The sequence below is a fragment of the Drosophila subpulchrella genome, unplaced genomic scaffold (genome assembly GCF_014743375.2).
Source record: "Drosophila subpulchrella strain 33 F10 #4 breed RU33 unplaced genomic scaffold, RU_Dsub_v1.1 Primary Assembly Seq16, whole genome shotgun sequence".
Taxonomy (NCBI): domain Eukaryota; kingdom Metazoa; phylum Arthropoda; class Insecta; order Diptera; family Drosophilidae; genus Drosophila; species Drosophila subpulchrella.
Genome location: NW_023665498.1, coordinates 3,243,815 through 3,257,919, shown reverse-complemented (window position 1 = coordinate 3,257,919; position 14,105 = coordinate 3,243,815). Strand labels below are relative to the sequence as shown.

Below are 14,105 nucleotides of genomic sequence, written 5' to 3'. Positions count from 1 at the left end.
TGGTGACGTAATGGTGTGATGCCGTAAAGTCCAAGTTGAGATAACTTTCCAACTGATCCGCTTGAATTGTAGCTGCTACTGAATCCCTTGTGATCCCTCGCAGCCGAGTTGTTAAGGTTTAGGACAGGTGTCCTGTCACGATCGCCAATGTTTAATCCGCTGCCTAATGGGAGGCAGCCAAAGGTGAAATTTGCCCTCGTGCAAACGCCAGTGGTTGTTGTTATTGCACCGCCTCTGCCCCTGTGCAGATGGCGGAGCTTGATCCAAAAATTAAAACGACGGAGTCAATGATATTTACTTCACGAAGTTCTGTGTGAGACTGTATTCTGCTTTTGGTTATACATTTGGTTGGGCTGTGCATAACAAGAAAGCTTATGATTTACCGTTTTCATTGTGGCCTTTGTAGAAAAACAAACCAAAACTAACACATACCCTTTTGTAATGAGACAAGCTCTTCCAGTATAATTTTTTATATTAAACGGGCCGGCGTAGTCCATCCCTGTGTACGTGAGCGGACGGGAAAAAAACACTTGCTCTTTCGGAAAACTTCCTATCATCTGGACTTGCAATCTCTTTTTGTGGATAACGTAGACCTTGCAGGAGTTAACCATTGCCTTCACCAAGTTCTTTATTCTCGGAACCCAGTATCTGGACCGGGCGAGACGCACCACTAACTGATTACCACCGTGTAAAGAAATGAGATGCGTAAATTTTACCAGAAGCCGCGAAAGTGCACATTCGTACGGTAGGATTATAGGATGATGAACGACAATCATACCGCAAACTGTCGGAGGCCGTTACGCGGCCGCATGCCCTGATTAGCCCTTTCTTGTCTAGAAAGGGGTTCAGGGAGAGAATCGAACTTGCCGCGGGCACAGGACGCTTCTGACTCAAGCAGCGGTATTCTTCAGAAAAATACCTGCGCTGAGTACAAATTGTCATGAGCCGTTCCGCGGCGGCAAAGTCCTGGGCCTCTAGACGAGCACCGGAAAGCGGTGATTGTCTACGACATCGCTGGACAAATCGATGGACATACGCGAGGACCCGCAATGCTTTATCTAATTTGGAAAAACGATCCAGGAAATCTTCTGTCGGCATAGACGCCACATGGGCTTCGACGGCACGCTTTTCGATCTCGGTCACCGGCAGGTCGGTTCCCTGGCTGGGCCAATGATCGGGTGGCCGTTGCAGCCAAATTAGCTGGATTGTGTTCGAATTGAACGTTTAACCAATTGGCTGCCTCTGTGGACTCGGTGATTTTCGTTACCCTGTTGGCAACGAACGTTGTCCAATAACACGCTGGTTTGACTAACCATGCTAGCACAATCGTGGAATCGGTCCAACAATGGAGTTTTACGGTCAGCCTCGGTATATTAGGAAGAATGGCTTCGGCCATCTCGGACAAAAGGAGAGCTCCACATAACTCCAGCCTGGGAAGGGACACCGTTTTGACTGGCGCCACGCGCGTCTTGGCCGTGAGAAAGTGCACCATCGTCTTATGGCCCATTTCTACGCGCACATAGATCGCAGCTCCGTATGCCTTTTGCGAGGGTTCACAGAATCCGTTATGATCTACGCGGAACTCTGGACGGAAGGAAACCCATCTGGGTATTCTGTCCTGGTCTAGGACCGAATAGCTCTGGAGAAAGCTGTTCCACCTTTGGCACAGCTCAATTGGAAGTTTATCGTGCCAACCTAGATCCTGAAGCCAAGTCTCTGGCATAAAGATTTTGTCACACCCAACAAATGGAGCGAGCCAGCCTGCTGGAACAAACAGCTTGGCAATTTGGGAAAGGACTTGGCGTTTCGTGGGGGAGATTTCCGTTGCTAAATCTGGTGGGACGAAAAAGAACTCATCGGACGTCGCCTTCCATCGTACGCCGAGAGTTTTGGCTGTGCTTTCAGTGTCGATCTCGAGGAAGTCTTTTGTCAGAAGATGATCGCTTTGGATATGAGCTAATATTTCTTTGTAGTTGGAGGTCCATTTTCTCAATGGAAATCCCGGGGAATCTAGAGCACTTTGTAGCTCGCGCACAATGAGCTTAGCGTCCTCGGCGGAGTCAGCTCCCGAAAGGACATCGTCTACATATATATGATTTCGAATGACGTTGCTCGCTCTTGGATGGCTGAGCTGCACGTCAGTTGCCAGCTGTTGCAGGACTCGAATGGCCAGGAATGGCGCGCAATTGACTCCAAAAGTTACCGTCTGTAATTCGAAACCTCGAATGTGCCCTTCGCTGTTGCGGAATTAGATGCGCTGAACCAGGGAATGCTTCGGATCTACCCATATCTGTCGATACATTTTCTCGATATCGGCACTGTAGACGTATCGGAAATATCGCCTCTTCAGGATCTGGATAGTTAGATCGGACTGTAAGACTGAGCCAGCATGAAGGATATTATTTAAACTGACCCCATTCTCTGAAGGGCTGGACGCATTGAAGACCACTCGCAGCTTGGTGGAGCAGGAACGGGTCCTGTTAGGATCAACCCGAAAATGGTTTCTTGACCCAGGAGAGAGTTATAAATGTTCGGCCGGGTGCCGCTTAGGAGAATGGATGGAAGTACGTCGGCTCTGATCAGAATATCTATCTGTGCGCTCTCGTAGAACTTTGGATCCGCTAGTGGCAGTTCGGGAAGATCCCGTAGAACTGTTGCGGAATCGGACAAGTTGGGAGGTTTCCAGCTAATTAAGGAAGAACATAGGCCGTCATGTTTATTTGCAAGCCAGGCCTGCTCGGAGAACGGATGGTAAATTGTCAGAGCTTTTTGGATTCAGCGGATACTGTCTGGTTTAAGCCTGATACTTGGGCTCGGATTAGTTGGTGGGCAACTTAATTAATTTGAACAGCCGCTTAGAAATAAAGGCTGCCTCTTATCCTGAATCTATCAAGGCACGAGCTTTAAAATTCGACCCCAGGTGACATATGTCAATTATGGCGGTGCCCAGCAAGACGGATCTATACCCCGTCGCGAAGTAAGTTTGGACTGTAGAGTCCGTGGAACCAGTGGCGGTCGCAACTGGTGTATTTGGTCTTGATCTGGGTCTCGGGGAGGGATTCGAAGGCGATTGGGAGAAGTTGCCTCTGTATAGTAAGGTGTGATGGCGGCCGCGGCACGTAAAGCAACTATGAGTGCTTTCACAATCACGCAGTTGATGCCCTCGTGCGAAGCAGTTCAGACACAGCTGCTTTCTCTTTATATATGCCGATCGCTCGTCGACCGACATCAGAAGAAATCGTGCAGATGTGCGGACAGGATGGTTTTCCTTTTTACAAAGATCACATCCTTTGGGCTTGGGTGCCCTTGTCTCGTAAGAATTTATTCTTTTAGGCGCTGCAGTGGGGGCGGATGTTTTCGGCAGAGATTGACTCGAGCCTGACGGCCGTACGTCGTCTATGACTTCTAAGGTCCGGTGACGCTCCGTAAGGAAGGCGTTCAGCTCCTCCCACGTCGGAATCTCGGCCTTGTAGCGCAGGGAATGTTCCCACAAGGATAGCGTGAGCTTAGGAAGTTTGGAGGGGCACATGTACACTAGGAGGCAATCCCAATTTTCGGTTTGAATTCCGGACATTTCTAAAGCCGTGAGGCAACCCTGGATGGTGCGTTGAAGTTCACGGATAGCTGACCCAGATTCCTGACTGCATATTGAAAAGTATTTTTAATTGGCTATTTACTAACAACCGATTGTTTTCAAAACGCTCAGTTAGGTTAGCCCAAGTTGAGCGAAAGCCATCTGTAGTATGGGGAGAGCTCGAAACTATAGTGTGTGCATCGCCACTTGTTTTGGCATTTAGGTGAAACAGTTTTTCGAATGGCGTCAGCCTTGGATTGTTTATATAAATGGCCGTAAACAGATCCCTAAAAGTCGGCCACCGCAGATAATCTCCGGTGAAAACCTCGGTATCGCACGGAGGCAGCCAACAGCCAGAGGAAATGTATGTATGGGTAAAAACAGCTTGAACTTGGGGAGCCTGGGCTATCATATCCGCGATCTGAGCCCCACATCTCTCGTAAACGGAATAGCAACAGCCGTATTTAGCTTTGAGAATTGGAAAACTATCAGCTGCACTGTCTCCGGCCTCTGCTATGCACCCGGTGCATTCATCGTATTCTGCCTTGATGCGGTCCCATAACGCGCGTATTTCTTTGCGGCGAATGTTAAGCATGGAAAGTGTAGGAGGGACCGGCGAAGGAGTGTTTGTTCTGGATTCAAATTCACTCAGCCGATCTGAGACCTCAATATATTTGCTTAGAGCAATTTGGGAAGCTGTTAGTGCCATTTTGTAATCGTAGTATGGTATAATTGGGATCAAGTTTGGTTTTTTTTTGTGTTGGTATTTTTTGCCTTTGAAATAATTTGAGGGGGAAAAATACCAAATAACTGTTAATACCCTTCAGTTCCAAAAAAAAAAGTTTCACTTGTGAATCACCTTGGGAATCACGTGGGACATGTCCTCTTGCACAAGTGAAGAACAAGTGGCGCTCCATATAGAAAATTGTATGGGATGTACGCATTTTCACAAGTGAAAATTAAATTTCAAAGTCCTACGGGATTTCTCTTGTTCCTTATACTCCTTTTTCGTATGGCCTGTCACGTGCCTGTGACATGTCCCAAGTGAATCACTTGTGAAAATCAGAATTTTTCCATGAGTTTTCACTTGTGAAATCACTTGCAAGTGCCACGTCCCAAGTGAAAACACTTGTGAAAATCAGAATTTTTCCATGAGTTTTCAATTATGAAAATATAGAATTTAAAATACATACATATTTAATTTTATTTTAATTAGATGGTATTACTTACATTTTCAAAAATTGGTCAATTATTGTTTCTGTTTTTTTGTTTCGTAAGTTTATTTTTAACGTTACTCATCGCCGTTCTTAAACCTTTGTCCGGGTCCTCTGGATCCTTGGCCAACGCTCCTGAAAAAACATATGTTTAAAAAATGCGTTTTATTTGATTATTTGTATATTTACCTTTTATAGATGTGTTTAACCCTTTGGAGGATTTTTATTGGCACAAAACATTTCGTCATCCACTTTCGGCTAACGGAACCCATTGAATACCTTCAAAATAAACGTACTTTAAACTAAGATCAATGCACAACATCTTAAACTTAACGTAGCACTTACCTGATTTTTTTAAAAAATGTTAATACTAAAATGTTTTAAATAATTAAATCAATTTAAACGGACTAAATTTCTATAACCTAACTAAAAAACAAGGAAGAACGCTATAGTCGAGTACCTCGACTATTAGATACCCGTTACTCAGCTAAAGGGACCAAAGGAAAATGGAGATATGCACGCAGCAAAGCGAGATTGAAATGCGCCACCTACCGGCGGTAGACAGATTTAAGCGTTGTGGGCGTTAGAGTGGGCGTGGCAATACAGTTAAGTTAAAATTGTTTATCTAGCATGAAAATTGTGGGCGCCACAGGCTTGGGCGGCTTGTGGGCGTTAGAGTGGGCGTGGCATATTCGCGTAACAAACTTGCGCTGCGCTCAAGCCTACGGAATCTAAGTCTTAAGTCCCATTTCTCTATCTTTGATATTTACCGAGATATCCGCGTTCATATTTACGATTTTTTGAAGTTTGTGGGCGATTTGTGGGCGTTCAAGTGGGCGTGGCAATTTTTTTTTTGGGTCAATCGATAGGTATTGATAAAAACAATACATTTCAGTTAAAATTTTTATTCTAGCATGAAAACTGTAGGAGCCACAGTTTTGAGCGGTTAGTGGGCGTTAGAGTGGGCGTGGCACTCTGCTGAAACAAACTTGCGCTGCGTAAGAAGCTCAGGAATCTGCACGCCTAATCTCAATAGCCTAGCTCGTATAGTTTCCGAGATCTCAGCGTTCATCCGGACGGACTGACAGACGGACAGACGGACATGGCTAGATCGACCCGGCTAGTGATCCTGATCAAAAATATATATACTTTATGGGGTCGGAAACGCTTCCTTCTGCCTGTTACATACTTTCCGACGAATCTAGTATACCCTTTTACTCTACGAGTAACGGGTATTATTATATTGTAATAAAAATTTATAATAAGTAAACATAACATTATAAGTAAATTCAATTTACTAAATTTTACTATAATCAAATAGTTTACTTATATAAAACGGTATACAATAATGCTTCTAATATATTAGGGCATTCACATGTCGCTGCTCCACGAAAATTTTTCCGCCGATATATTAGTCGCTAGCCGAACATAACGGAGACGCAAAAAAAAACAAGGAAGAACGCTATAGTCGAGTGCCTCTACTATCAGATACCCGTTACTCAGCTAAAGGGACCAAAGGGAAATGGAGATAAGCAAGCAGCAAAGCGAGATTGAAATGCGCCACCTACCGGCGGTAGAAAGACTTAAGCGTTATGGGCGTTCATCCGGACGGACTGACAGACGGACAGACGGACATGGCTAGATCGACTCGGCTAGTGATCCTGATCAAAAATATATATACTTTATGGGGTCGGAAACGCTTCCTTCTGCCTGTTACATACTTTCCGACGAATCTAGTATACCCTTTTACTCTACGAGTAACGGGTATTATTATATTGTAATAAACATTTATAATAAGTAAACATAACATTATAAGTAAATTCAATTTACTAAATTTTACTATAATCAAATAGTTTACTTATATAAAACGGTATACAATAATGCTTCTAATATATTAGGGCATTCACATGTCGCTGCTCCACGAAAATTTTTCCGCCGATATATTAGTCGCTAGCCGAACATAACGGAGACGCAAAAAAAAACAAGGAAGAACGCTATAGTCGAGTGCCGCGACTATCAGATACCCGTTACTCAGCTAAAGGGACCAAAGGGAAATGGAGATAAGCAAGCAGCAAAGCGAGATTGAAATGCGCCACCTACCGGCGGTAGACAGACTTAAGCGTTATGGGCGTTAGAGTGGGCGTGGCAACATTTTTTTGGATCAATCGATAGGTATTGACGAGACCAATACAGTTCAGTTAAAATTTTGTATCTAGCAGAAAATTGTGGGCGCCACAGGTTTGGGCGGTTTGTGGGCGTTAGAGTGGGCGTGGCATATTCGCGTAACAAACTTGAGATCCCAATTCTCTATCTTTGATAGTTTCCGAGATATCCGCGTTCATACTTAGGATTTTTTGAAGTTTGTGGGCGTAAAAGTGGGCGTGGCAAACTTTTTTTGGGTCAATCGATAGGTATTGATGAGAACAATACATTTTAGTTAAAATTTGTATTCTTCCATCAAAACTGTAGGAGCCACAGTTTTGGGCGGTTTGTGGGCGTTAGAACGGGCAAGGCACTCTACTGAAACAAACTTGCGCTGCGTAAGAAGCTCAGGAATCTGCATGCCAAATATCAATAGCCTAGCTCTCAAAGCTTCCGAGATCTCGGCGTTCATCCGGACGGACAGACAGACGGACAGACGGACAGACGGACATGGCTAGATCGACTCGGCTAGTGATCCTGATCAAGAATATATATAGTTTATGGGGTCGGAAACGCATCCTTCTGCCTGTTACATACTTTCCGACGAATCTAGAATACCCTTTCACTCTACGAGTAACGGGTATAAAAACTCGCCGTGACTTGTTCACATACGGCAATAAATAAATTGGTTTAAATTAGTGATATAAATAAATAATAAATTAATAATAAAATAATAAATAATAAATTGCAATGTCTCAGTCTTATACATGTTGTTCCCTATCCTTAACTGGATTCGGCACTTAACAAATTTCTTTGCGAATTTAGCATTGTAGTTCTGGCCGAAATTACTCAAGGTAAAGTTCTTCCTGTATACCTCCTGTCCGACTGATAATCGTACATTTTGTGACCTCCGATTGTACACAGCTGCGCTTCTTTCGTATGCCTTGTGTGAATTCCTCCGGATTTCTTCGCGCATCAGGGCGATCCTCGATTCCCTTGGACATTTAGTTCGATATCCTCTAACGCCTTCAAACGTCTCGCCAGTTGGTAATCTGCCCCGTTGGTGAACATATTTTGCCCAAACAGAGCGAAATATGGAGAAACTCCAGTAGCCTGATGAGCCGCTCCTCTGAGTGCACACTAAATATCCGACAGATACAGATTACATACTATGTTTATGCTATGAATTTCATGCATTCTCCAATACATGAAATTATAATAGCCCCTGTTTATACAACACAGACAAATTCATGAAATAATATTAGTAAAGCTGTCAAATTTGTTGAATTTGATATAGAGCTCTATAGAGTAAAGGGCTGTGAAGTAGGCTGTGCCTCAACTTTTCATACATTGGGACTGAATTCATAGTCAACTTTCGTGTTTTATGGAGTTCATGAAACGGTGTTTATGCACACACGAATTTGGCCATTTCATGAATTGATTTCATGCAATAGGCATAGCATATACTATGTTTATGCTCTGAATATCATGCATTCTCCAACACATGAAATTGTAATAGCCCCTGTTTATACAACACAGACAAATTCATGAAATGATATTAGTAAAGCTGTCAAATTTTTAGATTTTGATATAGAGCTCTATAGAGTAGTAGGCTGTGAAGTAGGCTGTGTCTCAGCATTTCGTAAATTGGGACTGAATTCATAGTCAACTTTCGTGTGTTATCGAATTCATGAAACGGTGTTTATGCACACACGAATTTGCCCATTTCATGAATTGATTTCATGAAATAGGCATAGCATAAACACAGTAATAAACGCAGTACCAATCTCGGTGATCGTGCTCTAAATAGGCTCGAATTGCATTTAGAATTGACTGATTCACTCTTTCCGCTGCGTTTGATTGAGACGAGTAAACAGCGGTCCGAATGTGTTCAGAAATTTCGAGATCTGCTTGGAAACAAATAGTTTCCCGTTGTCGGAGTGTAACATTTCCGGAACCCCAAACTTGTTAAACACCTCCTGCATTAAAAATCGAATTACTCCCGCAGAGGTTATTTCCCGCATGCCCTTAAGAAGTGTGAACTTCGAGAAATGATCAACTACTATGAACACATATGAATTCCCTCCTCGAGGAATCGGATATTTTTCCAGAAAATCAACGTATATTTTCTGGAATAGCCTTCGTTGGCTTGGTTTCTTTGCATACCGTACAATCCCTAACATAACCTCGGACTTGGCTTACCAACCCCGGCCAGTGAAATCTCTGACGCAGCCAACTCAATGCTTTCGCCATTCCACCATGAGCTCTATTTTTCCGGCTATGCGCTTGCTATATCAGAGAGCACAGTTTCCAGGAGTATTCCCCTAATTCGGGTTTATTATCATCTCGTTTAGACCGCTGAAACACATAATCTCCATCCACAAGTAGATCTGGGAAACGTTCTCCATGGGCTAATACCTCCGTCCTAAACTCAGCGTACTCTGGCGACTCGAATTCTGTCGTCTTGAACCCCAGCAAGGGTTCCAAGTCAATTGACTCTATCATCCTGGAAAGAGTGTCAGCCACTACATTTTCTGAGCCCTTCCTATGTTCTATAACAATGTCACAGATCTGAAGCTTTCACGACCAACGAGCAAGCCGCCCATTCAGGTCCTTCAATGACATCAGCCACTTCAGGCTGGCGTGGTCAGTTATAATAGTAAAGGGCATCATTTCGACATACGGTCTAAATCGTTTCACTCCGAGAATGGCTACTAGACATTCCTTTTCAATGACCCTGTAATTCTTTTGGCATTTGTTCAGCTTTTGTGAGAAGTATTCAATGGGTCTTTCGTTTTCCTGATCATCCAGCTGGAATAACACCGCCCCAACTCCCGTGTCGGACGCATCGCACTGTGAGAAATCTGGATGATTTAACACAGGCGCCGTCATGAGTGCAGTTTTCAGGGTTTCTATGGCTTGCTGAGCCGCGGGGTTAGGTGGAATTTCCCACTCTTTTTCAAGGTATCTGTAAGAGGGGCGGAAACTTATGCGAAATTATGGATGAACCTGCGGTACCATCCTGCTGTACTTGACAGACTACGAGCCTCCCGCGGATTACGGGTATTATTTAGCTTTTGAATAGCTTCTACCTTCTTGGGATCTGTTCCTAATTTCCTTCCGCCAATTACGAAACCCAAATAGCGCAATTCTTTGAAGCAGAAATGTGACTGTTGCAACCCGATTGTGAGTCCGGCTGCCTTCAAACTACTTCTTTTAAATGGACAGATGTGATTCAAAGTCTGGGGTTACTATCAGTAGATCGTCGAGATCATAGTTTGGATGGGATGACCTTATCTATCAACCGACATAGGCTTTGACCCGCGTTACAGAGCCCAAAGGGCATTACGACGAATTGGTACGAATTGGATCGGTCGACTGTCTTTCTCCAACTCGATTTCAGTTCGACACTGCTGATAAATATGGTTGAGGCAATTCTGCTTAGGATTCCATCTATGTTTTGAAGCGGATACGCGTCCTTCTTTGTCACCTTGTTCACCCGGCGCGCGTCCAAGCAAGGCCTATTTTTCCCAGGTTTCATGACCAACGTCACAGGATTGTTCCAAGCACTCTCACTTTCCTCGATGACGCCTAGTCGCAACATCTCATCCACTTCAGCATAGACTGCCGCCTGTTTCGCCGGAGACATCGGATAGTGCCTTGACCTCTCCAGTACCGCTCCTTCTTCCAGTTCTATCCTGTGCTTTAGAAGTTTAGTTCGGCCCAATCCAACCTTTTCGTAAGAAAGAAAAACTCCTCGGACTTTAGCGAGTCGGGATTCCAAGGGCCCGATAGTTGATGACGCTCGGGTTCGACAGTTGTAACTTCCTTTGGTTGCGACTCTACCAATTCCTCGACGCCACTTCCAAATAGTTCCGGAGCAATATCGAACTCCTTCCAAAGTCTACCCCCAAATATAATTGTTGCTTTAAAGCAGGACATAGATACAAACACATGCTGGCCTCTCGTCCCCCGAAACCCACTCTCACGATGACCTTACCTAGTATCCGTTGATCCTCCCCGTTCGCTTTCTTCACGTTTCCATTGTATGGTAACCACTCCAATCCAAGTCGATCCACCAACTCTTGGCAGCCGGTACCTAAAACGCTAATGGAAGCTCCGGAATCCAGCAGTCCTTGGATCTCCTGATCTGCTTCAGTCACTGTCGCGTAGGGCCTTGGATCGTCGTTGGGATACTTAAGAGATTCTATTTGCGATATCGTGCGCTGGACCTCCTGCCTTTCCATTTTCCTTATCTTGAAGCGATACCTAGCCTTGTGAATCCGTCTGGTTAAAGCTGTCTTCCCCTCCAGTTGGTGGTCCTTAAAAATGCGTTCCCGAGCCTTCTTGTATCGCAGCCATCTCTCCTCCAGTATAGCCAGTCTGCCTTGCCATTCCACCCTTGATCCTGCGTTTACTTCGCACGACTCTGGGTCATTGGGGTTACACCGACCGACTACCGTCCTGGGTAGTGGTAGTCCTGGGCTTATCACGTTCCCCGTCGAGTTTCCCGGATTACAGTTTGGGCATTTCGGCGTCAAATTGTCGGCTCGCCCCCATTTGAAACAAGAATAGGACTATTGCGGTGTTTCAAATTGCTTGTAGACGTGCCCGGCTTGTTAGCAGTTCCAACATACCATGGCTTTCCGCTGGCTGACAGATTGGATAGCCTCTACTTGTCCTCCCTCGCGTTCATCTTCAAAATTCTAGTCTGGAATGCTGCTGTACTGGACTTTCTACCCTCTGTCCTCGAAATTCCATTCGTCTGGGGGGTAGCGCTCGTGGTGTCTGTCTGGCTCGTCCCACTTCCTCCGCGAAAGCTCTTTCACCGTCTCGACATTCGTCTCTGAGATGCTCCAAGGTGTATGCCCGAATCGGAAACACGTACTGCTTCAAAGGCTCGCACAGATTACGCTTGATGGTCTTGATCATCCATTCTTTCGTAACTGGTAACCGCACCGCAGCCCTCAGTCTTCGCATCGCTTGGAAGAACGAATCCAGAGGCCTCCTGGCATTTGCCTCCGCTCGCTCAGGTCCTGGATCCTCTCATAGTCGCATCTAGTGTCGCTATACCGACGCTCAATGGCTGTCCGCAAATCCACCCAGGTTGCTATGTTGTTGGTTCGGACCAGCAGCCAATACCATTCCGCCGCACCTTCGACCACCAAGCGGTGGAATTTTCGGATAAGATCCGCCCAAGGCGTCCCATAATGCTCTCTTAAGTGCTCGACTCGGAATACAAATTCTTCCGCGCTCATCTCATCGGAGTTGCCAGAGAACTGTATCCCCCATTTGTGCACTTGGACACAGTGTCCTCGTCGAGAATGCCCGTAACCCTCATTATTCCGCCGAACAGCCCCTTGACGTCCTTCCGTGTCTCTTGGTTGATTGCTTCCACTGGAAGAGGAACCTGGTCGGAAGTGCACACTTTCCTGTTGAAGATTCTACTGATAATTCGACAAAAATGACCGTTCGCAAGGTGTCCCTGAGCTCTAGTCGATGTTTCTGACCCTTGTCTTCCCGATGTCTTCCTTTCGACCTGCCTCATCAACTCAGCAAAGCCTTCTTTGATATTTCTGTCAATTTTGTCGCTAATAAACCGTTCCATTTCAGCTCGAAACTGGTTCTGGGAATCTACCACAAAGTTCCTCACATCGCTACCATGGCCCTGGTTGTTGACTCCCTCGAGGCTATACTGTTCTTAGATCGGATCTAGCTGGATGTGTGAAAAAGTCGGTATTGGTGTGGAGTTGTCGCCAAGCTCTAATCTTTTTGGGTTTCCCACCCGGTATAGAGTGTGAAACGGCATTGGTTGCAGATGAGGACAAGTGAATGATCCTGCCTTCCCTAAAGGGGTCGTAAGGTTCCCGCTATCTTCCATATTATTTCCATTCTTACCCATTTTAATTTGGTTATTTTTTTCTTCAAAAATTATTAATTCGGAATTTTTTCATGAAACAGAAGGGGAAAGAGCTACTATAAACTGTCCCATCCTACACGGTGAACTGATCTGCGGCGCTATTTCTCCAATGGACTGTCCTGGACCTTGGAACATGAAACAACATTTAACGATTAACACAAAACAATGACAGACTCGACTCTCCCCAGCCTCGACTCAGTCGAGGTTTGGGAGTCAAGGATGTCATTTTATTTAGTAACCAAAAATTTACGTTTCTTCACCCGCCATCATCTTTTCGACCTCTGGATACATCTCAACCGCCGTTCGTCAGTCAAGGACCCCGAAGAATCATCCGGAAGCTTCTGAGACTCCTGTTCTTAAGAGACTCAGGACTCCGGATTTCGGTTGTATTGGCGACTGCCTGAAGAAAAAGGATATTTTTTGCGTCCGCCCGACTGTTGCTCCTTTATCTCGATCGCAAATCTTCCAGTCTGCTTGGACTAGCTGATGTCGTCGTGCAAGAAACAAAGTACTAAACGTTTTTTTCCCCTTTTTTTTTACTTTCCTAATCCAAACTTTATTTCTTCTCTTTCCTCAGATCTTTCTGCTGTTCGCCTACCGGTCAGACGAGGACTTCAAAAAGGTCTATGGGAAGAGGAAAATCCTGTTGGAGCCTGGTGCGTTCCCATTTGTATTTGAAAAATTGGGCGCCAATATTGTTACGTCCCAAAATAGGACTACGTGTGTCCGCGAGTGAGCATCGCCGGCTAGCTGTAGAGCACTTGGGGTGTGGGTACTCCAACCCTGCCCACACACGCAACAATAAACAAACAGATGATTGTACTTTACAACACTTCACGCTGCAACAGCTGTCTTACTACTGGGCCAAAACATCGACGAAGTGTGCACAGCTATAAGACTAATAAAACACGTGATTATCACAAAACTAACTCTACCACTTGTTCGCTACCGGACACCATCGGATATATTGTGGGCTTCCGGGGGCAAACCCAAAGCCTCTGCGCTCCCACCCAACCGCAGCAGCCGTGGATGTCTCCGACTGCCCCTTGGACCGGTCACCGTAGATACCTTGGGACTGTATACATGTTCCCTCCCCTCTGAAAGATAAGTCTACTCCATATTTATACTATTACAATTTATTCACTTAGATTATTTACAGAACGTCTTCAGCTTCCCGTAAGGAAATCCATCCCCTCCCCAACAAATTTACGAAAAAATAGAAATAATTAATTAAATAAATAAAGAGCTAAATTAA

General features: G+C 44.9%; 1 long non-coding RNA gene across 1 annotated transcript; it reads left to right on the top strand.

The window, feature by feature from the left end:
* Positions 1–12,551: 12,551 nt before the first annotated feature.
* LOC119559044 lies at positions 12,552–13,752 on the top strand. The gene is made up of 4 exons (XR_005220619.1): positions 12,552–12,662; positions 12,725–12,793; positions 12,892–13,358; positions 13,428–13,752. It is a non-coding gene; the product is annotated as an uncharacterized LOC119559044 (long non-coding RNA).
* The last annotated feature ends 353 nt before the right edge of the window (positions 13,753–14,105 follow it).